At 36.4% G+C, this 18,796-nt stretch overlaps 1 pseudogene across 1 annotated transcript in view; it reads right to left on the bottom strand.

Moving 5' to 3' along the window:
* Positions 1 to 4,729: 4,729 nt before the first annotated feature.
* LOC125397682 (UDP-glucuronosyltransferase 2B17-like) overlaps positions 4,730 to 18,796 on the bottom strand; it is a 31,321-nt pseudogene continuing 17,254 nt past the window's right edge. Inside the window, exons 4-6 of the transcript XR_015738545.1 lie at positions 13,967 to 14,054; positions 13,261 to 13,480; positions 4,730 to 8,202 (exon numbers count right to left, since the gene is read on the bottom strand). The product of XR_015738545.1 is annotated as a UDP-glucuronosyltransferase 2B17-like (transcript). The remainder of the gene's footprint in view (positions 8,203 to 13,260; positions 13,481 to 13,966; positions 14,055 to 18,796) is intronic.

Raw genomic sequence — 18,796 nt, 5'->3', positions numbered from 1 at the left:
ATTAACAGATGAAGCAGAACAGGAAATAATTGTTGTTGAAGAAAAATTACAGGAGGCACATATGTATAGAGTAAATCTAAATTTTAATTGTATTTAATCATATAGTTTTCCAGAATTTCTCCTACAGGAATTTTAATGCAAAGGGAAAATATTATATTAGAATGGATATTTTTACCACATAAACCAAGTAAAAAATTAAAAACTTATGTGGAAAAAGCCTCTGAGTTAATTATAAAATGAAAATCTAGACTTCACCAACTAGCAGGTATAGACCCAGCAGAGATTATAGTGCCTTTTACTATTGATGAAATTAAAAAAAATATATGGGAAGACTATGAACCTTGGCAAAGATCATATGCTAATTTTTAGGAGAGATTAATAGCAATTATCTCAAAAGTGAAAGAATTAACCTTATAAAGGGAACTACGTGGATCCTTCCCCACATTGTATGGGACATACCAATATCTGGAGCCTGTACATTCTATATTCATGCAAATCAATCAGGAAAGGCAAGTTACAAATCAGAAGGTTTAAGTAAGGTGGAACAAAGCCCTTATTATTTTGTCCAAAAGGCAGAATTATATGCTATTCTTATGGTACTAAGTGATGTTAAAGAACTTCTTAATATAGTTACTGATTCACAATATGCAGAAAGAGTTTTCTTGCATATTGAAACTGCTGAATTTATACCAGATGATACAATATTGACTTAATTTTCACACAGGTTCAAGATATAATTAGAAATAGGCTCTGTCCCATATACATAACACACATCTAATCCCATATGAGTCTGCCAGGTCCTCTAACACAAGTAATGCAGAAATTGATTGATTATTGGTTGGAAATGTGTTGAAGGCCTCAGAATTTCATAAGAAACATCATGTCAATAGCAAAAGTTTAAAGAAGTAATTTTCCATTACACAGCAACAAGCTAATGAGATTATAAAGAGATGCCCTACTTGATCTTTCTATAACCAAACAGTGCTACCTGCAGGTGTCGAGTATCCCAAAGGATACTTAAAGGAATGAAATCTGGCAGATGGATGTGTTCTACTTTGCAGAATTTGGAAAACTAAAATATGTACACTACACCATTGACACTTATTCAGGTTTTCAGTGGGGAACAGGGACTGCTTTAAGCTCAGAAAAGACTGATTTAGTAATAAGACAATTATTGGAAGTTATGATCATCATGGGTATACCTGAACAAGTAAAGACAGATAATGATCCAGCATATGTCTCTAATAAAATAAAACAGTTTTTGCCTTTTATGATATAAACCATATTACAGTTATACCACACAATCCTACAGGTCAAGTGGTTGTAGAAAGGTCAAATCAAACTACGAAAAATATGTTAAACAAACAGAAAGGGATGGAAAATACCCCCAGAAATAGATTAGATTGGTGTGGGAGAATTGTCTGTATTCTGTCAATCATGTATTTCAATAAAACGCTGATTGGCCAGGCAGGAAGTATAAGCAGGTCAACTAGACAGGAAGTAGAGGCGGGGCGATGAATGTAGGAATATTCTAGGAAGCAGGAAGCTTCCTTCACTGCTGCGCAGACCACCGAAGAGGCAACATGTAACCTGCCCAGCTGGAAAAGGTACCAAGCCATATGGCTAACATAGATGAGAATAATGGGTTAATATAAGCTATAAGAGTTAACAAGAAACCTGAGCTAATGGGCCAATCAGTTTATAATCTTATGGAGTCCTGTGTGTGATTTTTCTTTGTTGCTTGCCGGTTGTGGGGTACTGGGAGGGACAGATACCCCAACAAGCCGGTCCTGTCATACTACATTAGATAATGCTTTATTGACCTTGAATTTTATTAATTCTAAGGAGAAAGGAACAAGAGAAGAAGAGAGATATTAGATAAAAGAAAAGTCACCTGAATTAAATAAGCTGGTGTATTTCAAGCATGTGTTGACCTCACAATGGAAGTCAGGAGATGTGCTACATTGGGAAAGATGTGCTACGTTGTTTCCACAGCAGAAGAAAAGCTATGGATACCATCAAAATTAATAAAGATTTGACTTGAAAGAAAGAAACTTCTTGAGAAAGAGAAATGACAGCTCATCCATAAGGGTGGCAATCATAGAGGTAATGATAAAACCTCATAAGGATTGGGGCAGAGTTCTGCTCCTGTCTTTACAGGAAAATACACATCTTCAAAAATTCAAGAGACCGTGAATGCTTGGATTCTGACAGAAGGAAAAATAACTATCCAATAAGAATCATCAAGAAAAGGAATATAACTTGTAAGGACAGGTGATCAAAACATACACAATTAAATATATACATATATGTATATATATTTATGGATATATAGACCTGGCTTTGGAGTTGGACAACAGCTCTGTTTTTCTCTAAATCCATGCATGCTATAAAAAGAAAAATTCAGAGTTTCTGTTTCATGTCAAGAGCCATATGGTATGGGAAAGAAAGAAGAAAGAATTTATTAAAAAAATTAGTTTTCTTTATACATATTTTTGTCTGTATTGTCTCTTTCATTGAATATATATTTATGTATATATATATATTCTGTATATTGCTATATAAATAATGTTTAAGTTTTCCACAATGAACAATAAATTTTTTTTCAGTAATCTTCAAAGTTTCCAGGAAGAAGATGGAACCCCACAACAACAACTCCACCTGGTTGATATGAAGTCATGATGCTGATAGCACTACTTTAAGACCTGTTTTGGGTACCAGCTGCTCAAGATGGTTTCAATTTGGTTAGCTAAAATGGTAAACTTTTTTTTTACAATGTTATTGCCAGAACTTCAAATAGGAACCTCAGAAAAACACTACCGAATATTAAGAGACTATTACCAGACAGTAATCTTAGAACTTAACGATCATTTTACTTTCACAGGATCCCATAGAAAGAACATCACCACCATGACAGCTGGAAGTAATTTTAGAAGACTACATCTTCTCTCCCAACAAAGTTTGTCCTCAGAGTTAGGATAAACTAATGAGTCAATCATTTAGGGGTTGACTATAATTGGTATAGTGTTGGGGGTAGGGAAGAATTATGTAGGTTCAGGGATCTCTAGAAAAAAAGGGGAAATTGGATGGGATAATAGATTAGTGTGAGCTAACACTTATAATAATATTGAGTAATAGAGTGAATACTTGTGAGCTATTATTTATAGGCATTTTACATTGGTATAAATTCTTGTATATTAATACAAACTTAAATTATATTGAATATGTTCCTATTTTTGTCCACAATATTTGTATACCTAGGCAAATTTATTTTGTCATATTGTATGCATGCATGCTTCTACCTTTGCTTGAAATATTTTTGTATATTGGAACAATTTTAGGATATATTTATCATATTGTAATGTACATTTCTACCTCTGATCAAGAGAGTTATACATTGTTTACATTTTGAGGTCATTGTCCTCATTTTTTGTACAGTTGTTTATTGTATAATATTGTAATTTGAGATCTTAGTCTTTTTGATACATAGATATTAAGAATTATAGATCAATATTCATCTAAGCTTATCATACTTACAGTTAGACTAATCAGGTTCTTTAGATGCATAGATTCTATTCTGCATAGATAGGCAATCTTCAGCCACTTCAAAGAGCTGAAGTATATGGCATTTAAATAACTTAGGATTCTGTTGAAGTGAGACATGATTGTTCCTGGCATCATTTATCTATTCCTGAGAGAATATTGAGCACCAAAGACACTCCACTTGGAAATTGTTTGCTTCTTGGCAAAACTAGCCTTTGGCCTAGGAATTGCCCATTCATCAACCACTGAAAAAATGCATAATGTACGGACAGGACAAGTAGGATACAAGAAAAAAAGACTGTCACCTCTTGCCAAGACTCTCAGAGTAAGACAGTTTTGAAAAATTTCCTGCCTTTGAAAATAGTCTGTCAGATACTCTAGTCCTTAGCCAAAGTTGGTTGCTCCAACATTGAAAATGAGACTTTGGGGCCCAGGTGGCCAGTTGTCACTGTCATTTGTTGCACATTTTGGAAGTTGTTTGATTACACTTCCTGCTTTCTCAAGTAATATTATTTCCCTTCTCAGATCTTCGATGGGGTTGAAATGCTGTTACCTTTTTCTCATGACATGGCCAAGTTATTTATTATACAAGACTTAAATCATTAGGGTAGAATAATGATAGAAATATTTATCACATGTTTCTTGCTTGATATATTTGTTCTTATTGTATATAATTTTGTATTAGGCTATGTATTAGAACTCTCTTATTTAAACAAAAAGGGGAGGTACTGTAGGAATTCCTACCTCCAGTAGCCTTTCTGTTACCCACCCACTTGGGTGTGGCCTCTTATACTATTTATGCCAATGAAAAGCTTTTTTCTGGCCTCTTTCTGGCGGCAGGATTGGTTGCTGTTCCATGTTCTAGCAGAGGATTGTGATCTGTGAGTCTACCCTTTAAATAAATAACCCTCTATTATCTTAATTCTGAGTTTGTATGGGATTTCTTTTAAGCTTCCTTCTTCATAGGCAAGAGCCTCCTTTTACACATGTCCCTAGGGAAATAGTTGAGTAGCAAATGTGTTGTTAGACTCATAGTTAACAGACTAACCTGAGGGATATTATCTGCTAAGGCAGCCAGTTGGTTCATCTTATCTGTCCACTGGCCTTTCATAAGCCAAGAAGTCGTTGAAAGCTTGTTATCAGTATCTTAGTTCACAAATGTTGAAATAACCAGCCTAGCTAAGAATAAAACAATTATATTTTATTTGTTGTAAGGGAAAACTCACAAAACAGGAAAGGAGAAATCCAAGCATAGCAGTGTCCCATGGGAAATGGCACAGAAAGATAGCACCTGTGTGGTGCACAGGTTTTTCCCCCGGGTCCTAGAAAACCATGCCTTGACTAGGCTCCGACTCTTAAAGATAACTGGCTAACAAGGTTTTCCCTAACACACAAAGCCTCTGAGTAGTAGATGTGTATGTCCATCTACAGTCCCTTCTCTCAAGGAAGCCCTATGACCACCATTCCTGAGGTCATCAATCTCTGTATCCTCATGGGAGGAGATTCCCCAACGGAACCCCGCAGCAGCATTTTCTGACTGGCAACTGTTCCCTGCTTGGTGAGGTGTCTGTTAAACTTTAACAAGATATTATAAGAAATGTTTGCTGTGAATAAACCGAGTATGTTCAAAAGACAAATCTTATGTGGACATCCTAATTGCTGAGATCCTCACAGCCCACTGGCCATGCTCTCTACATCTCATTCTAATTGTTTACCTAATTAAAAACGGTACACCTGATGAGCAAAGCACAATTTAGAGAGCAACATTCAAACTTAACCTTAACCAAAATCTTTGAAAAAAAATGCTAACTAGAGAAACATTTTTTATTAATTATTAGGGTGTGTATTTCCAAATTAATAAAATATAGAACTTTCTTTGTCTCATTCAACATTTTCATAGGAAACAGCAGGATCAAGATTATGATGGAGAACCCACATAACAGCAGACCTGAGCTAGTGGGAGCTCATGACTCTGGACCAACAGGTATGGAGTCTGCATGAGACTAACCTAGGCCCTCTGCATGTGGGTGACAGTTGTAAATCTTGTTCTGTTTGCGGGGTCCCTAGAAGTAGGACCAGGACTTATCCCTGATGTATGAGTTGGCTCCTTGGAACCTGTTCCCCATGTTGGGATGCCTTGCCCAGCTTTGATGGAGGGGAAGTATCCTGGTCCTCTCTACACTTGATAGACCATGCTATGCTGACTCCCATGGAGAACCTGCTTCTTTTAATAGAGGAGGTACAGATGGAAGGTAGAAAGGAGGTTAATAGAGGGAGGGGAAACTGTGGTTTGTGCGGAAAATAAATGAAAAGAATAAAATCAAACAAAAAATTAAATTAAAATCAACAGATAAAGCAAAATAAAAGAAAACAAAAAGAAAAAAATACATTTACATATTTTCCATAGTTTACAAAACAATATCATTTTTTCTTCAAGTCTTCTTAACCTTATCTTTCCTATTCTGAGGCAATCATCAGTAGGATATTATGATAAGATGTATGAGATTTGTCAGTTATTGTTTTTTGAATTAATAGTTGAACTAACCCCCTCAAACACAGTAATTACACAACACCCAGCTGAATATGAGAAGGAGTTTGAGGATAAGATCCATATTTGTTTAAATTTTTGTCATACTATTATTTCATAAAAAAATAAGGGTTATTTTCTTGTTTAAATTTTTCCCACAATTTATATTGATTCTTTGAATTTCATATGATACACAACAGCCCCACTCATTTCTCAAGTCTTTCAGATCCGCCTTCCACCCTTGTAACTTCCCTCCCCAAAAGACAACAGAAAATAAAAATTACAAAAAAAAAATCACATGGGGGAAGCTACAGTGTCTCACGGTGTGTCACACGGTGTACTCTTTAAGCAAATAGCTTTACTTGTGAATGTTCACTGCAGCGAGTCATTGGACTGGTTCAAGGCCTCTGGGTTCTGCTACACAATTGATGCTGAACCTCCCTGAGACTCCTCTAAGCTATCCTGTTGCTGCCCTGTATCATGGAGATCCTGCAACTTTGGTTCTTCAGGACCTGCTCTTCCCTTAACTCCAGCAGCTCATTGATGTGCTATGTGCTGTGTGGGCCAGCTCAAGCTGGGGATCTGGGCCTGTGTGGAAGCTCAGTTGCTCACCAAGGCTAGCTCTCCCTTGATGCCCAGGCAAGGGGTAAGGCAGTCTTTCTTATACCCACACCATGAGGGCTAGCTCTTTCACACCCATGCCACAGAGTCAACTCTCTGGCACTGCCCAGATGAGGGGGCTGGACCAACTTTACCACACTATGTCATGAGGTCAGCTCCTTCACCTTCGTTCAGGCAGGGCCAGCTCTTCCTAGCCGTGCAGTCATGTTGCAGGGTGAGTTCACCCTAGTTCTGTGGGCAGCAATCGGTGGATCTAGCTCTCCCATGCCCATACCAGTGGTGCCAGCTCTCCCACACTGCCCAGGCAAAGGACAGGGCCATCATTTCTGCACTTGTATCACTGCTGGTGCTACTGTGTGGTGGCTCGTGAGGGGCTGGACCAGCTCAGCACCGTACTCAGAGAGCATCATGGCCTCAAACGGGAGCCAAGACCAAGGAGGCCCACATTGCCATGGACATTGATACAGACCCCTGCTACAGAAGGGCCATGAACTCAGCCATGGTCCTCTACAGCAGCACAGGTCCAGATAACACTATGGCCTCTGATGGCAGTTTAGGCCTCTCTCATCAGTGTGGGACCCTCACCCCTTATTCTCAGAGGGGCAAGAAGAAATTTTCTAGCAGAATGTTTCCCCAGGAAGATAGAGGCCTTCCCCTCTCCCACCCAGGATATTCTGAGCACAAGGTCACTTAGTTCAACCCAGCCAGCCACCTGGTACAGGCTGATAAAGATGGCCTAACTCAAGAACAGTGGCCTCTCCAAAAACAAGAGAAAAAGCTAACTTAATAGAATGTGAGGGAGCAAAAGTCCTTGTAGCCATGCCAAAGCATCTTCAAAGATTCTCTTGTAGTTATGCCTTTAAAAGCTTACCCCATAGAAGAGATACAACTCCTCTCTACCTTGTTGTAACGGGGATGGAGATGAGTTCCAAACATGATTGTATTATGCTGATTAAACCTTGCTTATTACAGTCTGGGCCTCTCTAGAGGTCTCTCTCTGGGGGTCGTGATCTGGGCACAACAATCAGGCTATTCCTTGCTGCCTTCACGGCTACAGTTCTACCTCTCTTCACAGAGAACAAACTGCTCCCACTTCCCTTTCTGTCTCATCTTTCCACCACATATTTGCACATCATAGTGACATCTGGCCTGTCTTGTCCCAGGCCTCTCCTTTGTTTGAATTTTTAAATTTTTTATTTTTATTTGGTTTTTGTTGCGGAAATGGAAAAGATAACTGGTGTGTCTGAGCCTGCGAATAAAAACGGGTATCTTCTGATCAGCAAACTTCCTTCCAACGGAAAATCCAGGAGGTCGTCTATGGTCATCTTCTAGAAAACCACCAGGATGCGCAGCCCCGTGCGTGGGAAATACTCCAGGCGCCCGAGCACGCACCTCAGCCGGAGAGGAACAGACTCGAGCACCTACCTCTCTGCCCGGGGAATGGGGAGTCCCCTGGACGCCCCAGTGCGGTCTGCACCGCCAACTGCCCAGCGGCCCGGCCTCCCTGCCTCCTGGTAAAAGAATAAGAAGTATTTTATGGAAATGAAAGCTATGGCTGCCACAGAGGTCAGTAGGAATCCAATCACATCCAGAGAGTGGTACTGGTACCAGGTGAGGTTGTGTGCAAGTGGCCTCAGGTGCTTAGCCCCTTTGTGGCACATGATAAACTCAATCCAGAAGATGGCTCTGTCCAGGGGTTTCATGGACTGGCCATGGTGAATGGTTGACAACCACATAGCATTCTCTTTATAGTTGAAAGAAGGAAAACAGACATCAACTTACAGGAGAAATGATGAATACACATGTGCAAATTTTTATGTAAACATTAAAGACAATCACACTATAGAAGGAAAATATATTTTGTTTCATGTTCATGACTAGGAAGATCTTCAGAGGCATGTCTGAGTTCCTCGAGCACGCAAGATTAAGAATGTAACAAAACTAATAAAGATCAAGTATTTTTAAAGTAGAGTTTAAGACTGCTAAGTCTTAAATACTAAATAAATCAGAATGAGATATTATTTGAGCATATAAAGCTACCCATAAGCAATTATCAGTAAATTTTGTGTGCAAAATTTGTACTAGTGTCAGGATTTATAATTACAAGGCAAATCACTCTCAAGTCCTCATTTTGGAGCATATCTGTGTAAAGCTGACAAAGATTGAAATGACATTTTTATGGTACAGCTATCAATAATTAGTGGTTTTAATTGCAAATGTTCTTGATTTTTATTAATTAGCTCTAATAGTTGCTTTCTCATTGGTTTTATGTTTTTCTAATTAAGGTTATCAAATATTTGATAAAATTAAAAGAAAGAATAATTTTTTTCTTTTTTAATGCACTGAATTTATTATTACTTTGATTATTCTTATTGTAAAGTATAATCACAGTAAAGTTTTGATATTACTTTTAAATATGTGTGTGAGAGAGTATTGTGTAAAGTGTGTAAACTGTGTGTATATATGTTTGTGTAAGTATGTTATGAGATCTGCTGGAGTTAGAGTTACAGATGTGTGTAACCAACTGATGTAAGTATTGAGAACAGAACTCTGGTCCTCTGCTAGAGTAGACTTTTGCTTATCCACAGAGCCATCTTTCAAGCCTAATTTTTTAAGAGGTTGGCCAGGTCTGTCAAAGAAACTCCCTAAACATTGAACCTTTGATGTTGCTTATTCTCCAAAGGTGAAAAGTAAGTTTCTATTGCTGAATGAACATTCAATTCAGAAGCAGAGCTCAGAGACCCCTCAGCTAGACATCCCTTTATCTGAAAACTAGCTTTTGTGGTATAAAACAGTAGAGAGGATTGAAAGATTTTAAAAGCCAAAGGGAACTGCTCTAAAGTTGTTTCTTTGGTAAACTACATTCATGAAATCTCAACAACATGGGTACTTAAACAAGATCTGAATAATGATGACACCAATAGTTGTTTTTAACAACATAGTTCCTTAACAAAATTTGAATAAGTATGACATCTATAGTCATTGTCAACAACATAGGTCCCTAAACAAGATCTTTTTGTGTAAATGGAGTTTTTTAATCAAAGAAAAATAATTATCAACATGTTAATTTGCTTCGCAGTAGTAGATTTTCTTTATTTAAATTTATCCTAAAACAGCTTGCATACTTAAATATCTAACCATACACTTACTTTTATGTTAATATCTATGCTATTTTGATGTAGAAAGTTACAACATTCATAATTGTTACCTATCTCTTTTATAACATTCAATTTCTCTGGTGTAATATTTTCTTATGGTTTTTAGGTATACAATATCTGGTATCACTTCTAACATTTCATTGTTGCAAGGAGGGCCTTGACTACCCAGCAAGGAGGGCCTGACCACCCAGCAAGTTTAGACCTGAAATAATCACACAAAAACTGTATTAATTAAATCACTACTTGTCCCATTAGCTCTAGCTTCTTATTGGATAACACTTACCTATTAATTTAACCTTTTTCTAATAATCTGTATATCACCCATGGCAGTGGCTTACCTGCAAAGTTCCTGTCATGTCTAGCTAGGGAAATGTGAAAATGGTTTGGGAAGTCCTTCTGTCTATGTGTTGTTTTTATTGGTTAATAAATAAATCTATTGAGCCTATGGCAGGAAAGAACATAATTAGGTGGGGAAAGCTAGGTTGTATGATGGGAGAAGGAAGGGAGAGTCAGAGTGATGCCATGGAGCTGCCACTGAAGGCAGATATGCTGAAACTTTGCCTGTAATCCACTGCCGTATGGTGATATAAAGATTAATAGATATGGGTTTAATTAATATGTAAGAATTAACCAATAAGAACTTAGAGCAAATGGGCCAAGCAGTGATTTAATTAATACAGTTTTGGTTTGAGTGTTTTGGGTACGGACAGCCAGGAACCATCAAGTGGCTCTACCATCCAACAAATTATTGTCAAAGTTTTAGACTAGTATCCAAGTAAAAGCTGAGAAAACTTGAAAAGGAATTCTAGACACAAAACATGCAGAGCTTAACACAGCTTCATGCTGTTTGCTGGCAATGTGCTACAGCTCCCTTAAGAGAAGTTTTTCTGATTCAGTTGTAACCACTTTGAAAATTCAGCCTTCAGGCCTTGCTGCCAGTATCACCTCTGACTCTTTCAGAAGATGAAGTATTTGGATGGGGGTCTGTAAACAGATGGCTGCAGTTTACTTAATGGTGGCATGGACTGACTCTGTACCTGAGAATGGGGTTTTCGGGCATGGCTCTCAGAGGCAGCAAACAGCTCTGCCATGCTGGACTGTGCCAAGAAAGCAGATAGTACCATGTATACCATAGTAATGGCACAGATTAAGTTTTAAGAAACACTCCTGGACAATAAAGAATTACAGATACATAAGAGGACAGATTCAGAAATAAAAGACCTCTAAGTGAGACAGAGTTGGATAAGTGTACATAGCCTTGGGGGAGAGAGAGAAAAAACAGTATAGAGAGTTGTAAAATAAGTAAATCATATAAAAATCAAAGTTTTTAAATAGATAGAGTACAGACAGTCACAGAATACCAAAGAAAAATAAGCCACATAAAGATAATGGAAAATTCGCAGAGTCTGGGTTATATATACTATTTGTTTTCTTTGAATTTTTTGACTGTGGAGGAGTTAAGTACAAGGAGACATTTCATTGTATGGACTGCTAAGCTAAACCAGCGTGTATATTATAAAGGTGTCATGACTTCCAAATTTGAGTCTAAGGATATGTTACTTTGGAAAAAAGGTTCTTCTCTTGTTTCCACAGAGGTTGAGAACCTGTGGATTGCTTCCAGACTGGTTGATGAACCAATTCCCCTGGAAGGTTACCTTGAACACCCATCAAAAGATTACTTTTTTCCAATAAACAGCAGGAAGCAGTTTGGAGAAAAACTACACCCATATTGTTAAATATTATTCATAAATGTCTCTTTAAATTTAAAGGGGGATACATTATAGAGATTTGCATTTGTATGGACCTAGGTTTATTGATACAAATCTAAGGTCAATCTTAGATGTATTTTTCTGCTCTTGATTAAGGTATCATGATTGTGTAGTTCATTTAAAAATATAATGTATAATTAAGAAATATAGGTTAATAGATAGCCATCTATAATAGTCAAGCTTGTAGTCGTGTTAGTTTTTCTAGATCTATAGAGACATATTTCATTTAGGTATTCTTCAAATCTTTCAGAGACCTGCAAAATATGGCATTTAAATATTTTAAGAAAATAGGACTTTTCATGACAATGAGACACATCTCCACCTGGCAGGATAAGCTACTTCTAGAAGAAGATGGGCATCAAAGAGGCTCCTTATGAAGTTTGTTAGTCATTTGGACAAGAAACTGCTCTTGTGTAGCCAGATAAATGGACATGCAGGACCTGCAGAGAAATGATTGCTGAACTTGCCTAAAGGTGAAATAGTTCTTTGGGGTTCCTGCTACGTGAAAGAGTCTGCTAGACATTCTGCAGGACACAGAAGAATGTTACTGGCAAATTGACAATATAGGCAGAAGTACCTTTAAAATTTCCTGCTTCATGAAAAAGTCTGCTGGGTACTATGGGCCTGTAGGCTGAAGATGCCCCAACAATACAGAAGAACCTTGTATCCATGCAGTGAGATGTCCCTTCAATTCTACAGTTTTAGAAATTGCTTACATTATATCTCCTGTTTACTTAGACAATGTCATATCCTTCTGGAGTCTTTGATGGAGTTGAAGAATTTATACTTATAGTTTTATAAAAACTATATACTTATAGTTTTATAAAAGATAAAAATATTGTAACTATAATTCCTGCTTGATAACTGTTTTATTAAATGTAATTTACTATGTTAAAGCCTTCCTTGTTGTTTAAACAGAAAAGGGAAAATGGTGTGAGAGTCCTTCTGTCTGTGTGTTGCTTTTATTGGTTAAAAAATAAAGAACTGGCTTGGCCTATAGCATGGGAGGAGGAAGTCAGAGTCAGACAGATGCCATGGAGCTTATGCTGGTGACAGATGTGTTGAAACTCTCCCTGTAAGTCACTGTCATATGGTGATATACAGATTAATAGAAATGAGTTAAATTAAGATGTAAGAGTTAGACAATAAGAAGCTAAAGATAATGGACCAAACAGTGATTTAATTAATATAGTGTTTCTGTGATTATTTCAGGTCTGGGCAGCAAAAAAACAAACAACTGGCTCTCCCCTCCAACATTTCATTTCACTTAACTTACTGGCTATTTAAGTTTTATACTTTCCTTTAAACTCTGACCAATTACTTTACTAAAGGAATTGAAAATAATAATTGTCCAGAGCTGGTGCCATATGCCTGCTGGACAAGCAGTGTAGAGGATGAAGTAAAAGGATTGCACATTTAGGATCAGTATGATTTACACAGGAAAGATATATATGGCACAACATGAAAATAAAAAGTAATAACAAAATGAGGGAAAAACCTATGACACTGAATTTTTCCCTAATTTGTCTCTGTCCCTTCATATTTTTGCCTTAGGACAATTCTTGCACCTTTGGCCTTCAGTAAGAATAATGATTAATTATAAACATATATATATATATATATATATTAAGGTTATACTCACAAAGGATTATCTTTGATGGTCTTCAGTGCACTGAGCAAATCTGTTCTTGTCATTGTTCTAAAATCTAAAGAAACAGCTGCTCCGTTGGCTACCATGTATGCAATGTTATCATACTGCTCTGTGAACAAGTGAATGCCAATCATAGAGATTCCAAAATGGATTGCCTCATAGATCCCATTGACTCCACCATGAGTTACAAAGGCTTTGGTTTTTGGATGACCTAGAATAAAATGAATTCAGGTTGACATTAATTAGCAGTCATAGACATGAAATGAGGAATGTGCACTATCAAGAACTGAAAGGAGATTTTCTACATGAAGATTCTTTTTTATTAATTAAATGTATTAGTTTAGTTTACGTCACAACTTCTGTTTCCCCTCCCTCCTCATTCCCCCCCCCAAAAAAAAAACTCATGTGAAGATTCTTAAACTCATAACCTCGGTGAAGTTTTTCTTGTCTCAGAGCAAGACAAAACTAAATTTTACAGAGAAATATTTTGCAGAATTGCTTTTAACTTGAGAGTTGAACTATAAAATTCTGATTTCCAATTGAACACATGGGGTGCATGGAAGCTAAGAAAAAAAATGGATATTAAAAAAGACCAACTGCATACCAGAACTTGTTGTTTTAATAAATAATCCATTCATTAAGTATGATATAAAGGATTTTGAAATCAACTATGATAATTTTGTTCCAAGAGTCTTACCTAGAAGGTCATTCTGGGGGAGACATTTGTAAACTCTGGTATTGGGTCGTAAGGTGTCTGGTGTTTTGCCCTCAAATCTCCATAGAACCTGTTAAAGAATAAATAATTTTTATTTCTGGAGCAAAATTTAGCATTATACAAAATACAGACTGAATAAGTTATATTTAGGAATATAAATATATATACATATGCTTATATGTGTGTAATAGCATTGATAAAAATGATGCTATGAATTTGAAAGAGAGCAAAGAGAATGGATATGAGAAAGTTTGGAGGAATAATGAAAAGGGAGATATAATGCTGTTGTATTATAATTTTAAAAACAGAAATAGTAAAAATAGATATATTTATGTTTAATTATAACATAGGTAAATAACTCCCATAGGAGGAATTAAGATATCAGAAAGGGTAAATATTGCAAACTCTAGAGAGACTGAGAAGAAGATTGTGCCAGTAGAGTCTGTGCTTATTTTTACATTCAGTCAGGTTGAACATAATAATCATTTTTCTAAGCAGAGATATTTAGACAAATGAGATAGCGAATGACGCATTAAAATATTTAATACACTCCCACGGTGATAAAATTCATTCACAGAGAAGAGTCACACATTATTAATAACTAATATTTTATATGAACATATTTTGACAGTTCTAATAGTCTACTTTAAACACTGTTATATTTTAAATGCTTTAGGGTGGTTATTTTATTTACCTATTGTTATTTTCATTGAATTTCAAGTTTCTATCTTTTATTATTTATTCATGACAAATATTTCTGATTCATAATTCTCTCTGGTCTGAAGCTCTTTAAAAAAATGCCATTGTGATGACCAATTAGAATATGGAGTCATCTGGTCCATCCAGGGATTAATTTTACATAGTGTAGTTTCAGAACAAGATCCAGGAATGGAGTCACATGAGCAGAATCCTGAATGCTTGAGAGAGCACTCTAAGAAAATAAGAAAGAGTCTTGTGACTTCAATTTCTTCAAAATGTTAGATTGTTTTTGGTAAGTGTATTTCTCTCTCCTTCCAGGTATAGCAGACATGAGTGGATCTATTTCAGGTTAACCGCTACTGCTTGCTTTTATTATCCAGATAAAGTTTAAACTGTCCTTTGTGTATTTATGTTGTGGTTTGATAGAAAATGGCCCCCTGAGGGAGTGGCAATATCAGGAGGTGTGGCCTTTCTGGAGGAAGTATGTCACTGTGGGGTGTGCTTTGGGGTCTCTTTGTCTCAAGGTTATCTCAGTGCGACTTTCAGTCGACCTCAGAATCAGAAATACTAATGAAAATATTGAATTATTGAAAATGAAAGAACTAGGAAGAGTTACAAGGGATTATGGAACCTATATTCCCATGAGGACAAGATTATAAACATGACTTGTGTTTTTCATAAGAGTCAAAATTATATAAAATCTAGTGACCCTGTCTGGTCTGTTTCTAAAGAAAATATATGGGCTCTTCACAAAGTTGTCAGAGAAGTCTGGAGAATAGGCACATAGAGACCTCTTTTTCTCCCTGTAACTCTCCTGGTTTTATAATTTAAAATCAATCTGGCAAATGAAGATGATTGAATGACTTATGAAATGTTAATGCCACCATGTGGCCAATGGTAGCTTTACATCTGGTTTACCCAGAGACAGTTATTATTAAAGACTGGCCTTTGTTTTGCATTTAAAAGATTGCTTTTATACTCTACATAGTCATCCTGATAATAAGGTACAGTTTGGCTTTTCTCTTCTTTCAATCATAAAGGACCTCAGCTCTGATACCTGTACTTTATTACTTTCAAGACATGACATAGTTCCCTATTATGTGTCTATTCTATGCAGGAAAGGTTTTAGAGCCTGTGAGGGAGGCTTTTCCTCAGGCTTATGTTTGTTAAATTCAAACCTGGCACTTCCAGTTTCTTGAAAGATGTAGCAAGCTCAGCCTGAACACCATGTTTGCCTGATGGTCCCATTCTTCCCTTTATGATGATAATGGTTAAATGAGGTACAACATGTAAGTGTATTTTTTCATTACATGTCTCTTCAGAGCAATGAATATCTAAGTAAGACTCTATGGCAAAACATTTTTGTGACACATGGCTTATTCTACTGATCGTATACAACTTCAACTCATGTGATCTTTACTCGTATGACCTTTCTAAACCCTCAGAATATATATACATTGTCTGATTCTCTGAATAGAGTTCACTATTCCTTATGATCATAACCCCAAGTTTCCAAGTGAAGGTGCTTTAGATGAAGAAATATCTGACAGAATATTGGAGAGGCATATAAATAAGGGGAAGAGATTCTCATTCAATTTGTTGTGATTTAGGCATTGATTTGAACTATTATGAATTGAAATACTAAAGAAAGATAAGGTGGTTATTATGCATGGGGAAGAAATAACTAATTCCTTGCATGAATATAAACTGGATAATAACATCTTACAATTAGTAAAGGAAGGTAATTTCCCAGTGTAGGTAAAATCAAGTAATTACATCACCAGTGTCAACTATTCAGGTGATGGCTTCCTCAGCTCAATTTTTGGATCTCCTTTAAAAATGTTTGCTGTATTGCCTAAAGGCACTTCTGAAGTGTGGGTAAGTAATCAGATAATCAACCTAATCTTGCATTCTTTCTAATTTTGACGAGGATTTTGGAGAGCCTATAAAAAAGCTAAGCTTACAACCTAGACATGGTAGGGCATGGCAGGAAAAAGGAATTAATTTACCAATTCCTCCCTGGTCTCCTGGCCTCATGAGCTGAGCTTTGTGTTTCCAGTAAAATTTCTACAAAATCAAAGTGTTTATCATGGGTTAGTCATAGATAAAATGAAAGATTTTAAGAAGGCTTGATCTTTCTGTGAATCTACTGCTCCATGTAGTTATGAATTGTTTTGGTTGGAAAAATAATACACAATGGTTGCTGTATGATTTTTATATAATTGCTAAAACTGTTCTTAGCCCTTTCAAACTTCTTCAGTGGCAAGTGTGGTTTGCGGGTAAAGCCCATAAAAAGTTGTAGAACTAGGATTGGGGTAATCCTAAATGTCACATATGAAATGCTGATGGGGAGTGGTAGATTGGAATCAACAGATTATCAGCTGCATAATATGCTTCCAACAGCTCTCTCCCACATTAGGGATGTAGCTATGGCTTCCTGGATTTAGCTGATTTGGAATCTCACTTCAGGTCTAAGAATGTAGTAGATATACAAAGTCCCTCTGAGCCTTATGGTTGATTTCATAGAGAAACTCAAAGATACTATTGAAAATCAAGCAAAGGGGGAACAAATTCAAGTGTTATTATTAAAATACTTAGCTTTTGATTATGTTTATAAAGACTGCCAAGGATTAATTATGCCTCAAACAGAGATAGAAAATGTTCTGGATTATCCGAAGTTAATTTACTTTAGAATGTAGGGATCTACAAACAAAGAGCAAAATTATCTGGTATAAAAATCTGCATTACAAAAATAGATGTTAGGAAAGTGGCCACTTGAGGAAGCAATGTCAAACTGCCCTTAAATTATAAGTTCAGAATCAATGAGTTCCAGGCTTTACCCTATATGCAAGGAAGGAAAACATTGGGTTAAGAAATGTTAAAACAAATTTGGTAAGGATGAGAATACATTGCCTGTAAACAAAAATAATACCAGCTAACAGTACGAAAACATGTTTAGAGGTCCCCTAAAGGCCCCACAAAATTAGAGGCTTTTAAGGCAACAATAACAACATTGATACCAGACTTCAGATTATAATCAAACTAGTCTTCTATTTCAAGATGTCATTCAAGGAAGTTCTGGTATTGTAGTCCTCGCCCTTAAATATTGCTGTTTCCTCTCTTAAATGTCCTTTCAGGTTACACACAGAATATTGGGGTCTTATACTGCCTCAAAGAGTTGGAATTTTATTGGGTTTCAGTAGTTTATCCTTGAATTTAATCATAGTTCATACAGGAATCAATGATGAAGTTTTAACAGGGGAAACTACAGTCTTGAATACCGTGCCTTCTAATTGGTCATTTAAGGCAGAAGAAAAATTGTGGTTATTACTATTGTCTATATAGCCCTTCACAAAGAAACATGATCTGTGAGCAAGGACTCAGTACAAGTAAGACTATGTAGATTTAAGCCCTTACTAAAGAACAATGATAAACCATTATTGTACTTAAAAGTAAAGGGAAAAATCATTACAGTATTAATTAGTTCTAAGGGACTGATGTTTCTATTATAAGCATGGAAAAATGGTTACCTGGGTGGCTTGTTACAGGGGATATATTCAACTCTAGTAAGATTCTGAGCTATGAGTTCTAAAAGATGAAACAGAATGCTACAAAATTACAAGACATAATGGAAATCCTCCAGCCTCGTGTTATTCATATTCTGATTAATTTTGATAAAGAGGCTTTCTACAAGAGACTCATGCAGAAATCTAAATTTCTACATCTAATGATACCCATTCTCCACAATTGAAATTCTAATGAAAGCTTGAGTTGTCAAAAATGAAAAACACTAGGAAAACAGATGCAAGAGATTATGTGGTTTATATTCCCAAGTAGATGAGGGCATAAGTACGACTTAGTATTTCATAGGATTAAAAAACTATATAAAAACCTAGTGACTCTGTCTGGACATCTCGGTGGCCTATTTCTAAGGAAAAGATATGGACTCTTCACAAATTTGTCAGAGAACAGTAAAAAACCAGGCACATAGAGTTCCCTATTTCTCCCTGGAATTCTCCTGGATTTTTAATTAAAAACTATTCTGCTAAAGGTAGATGGATGATTGAGTTGTGAAATGTTAATGCCACCATGTGGCCAATGGGAACTTTACAT

Source organism: Myodes glareolus, chromosome 8 (genome assembly GCF_982192425.1).
Source record: "Myodes glareolus chromosome 8, mMyoGla1.1, whole genome shotgun sequence".
In the NCBI taxonomy this organism is placed as follows: Eukaryota; Metazoa; Chordata; class Mammalia; order Rodentia; family Cricetidae; genus Myodes; species Myodes glareolus.
Note: the sequence above shows the minus strand (reverse complement) of the source record. Positions and strands in the feature narration are given on the sequence as shown.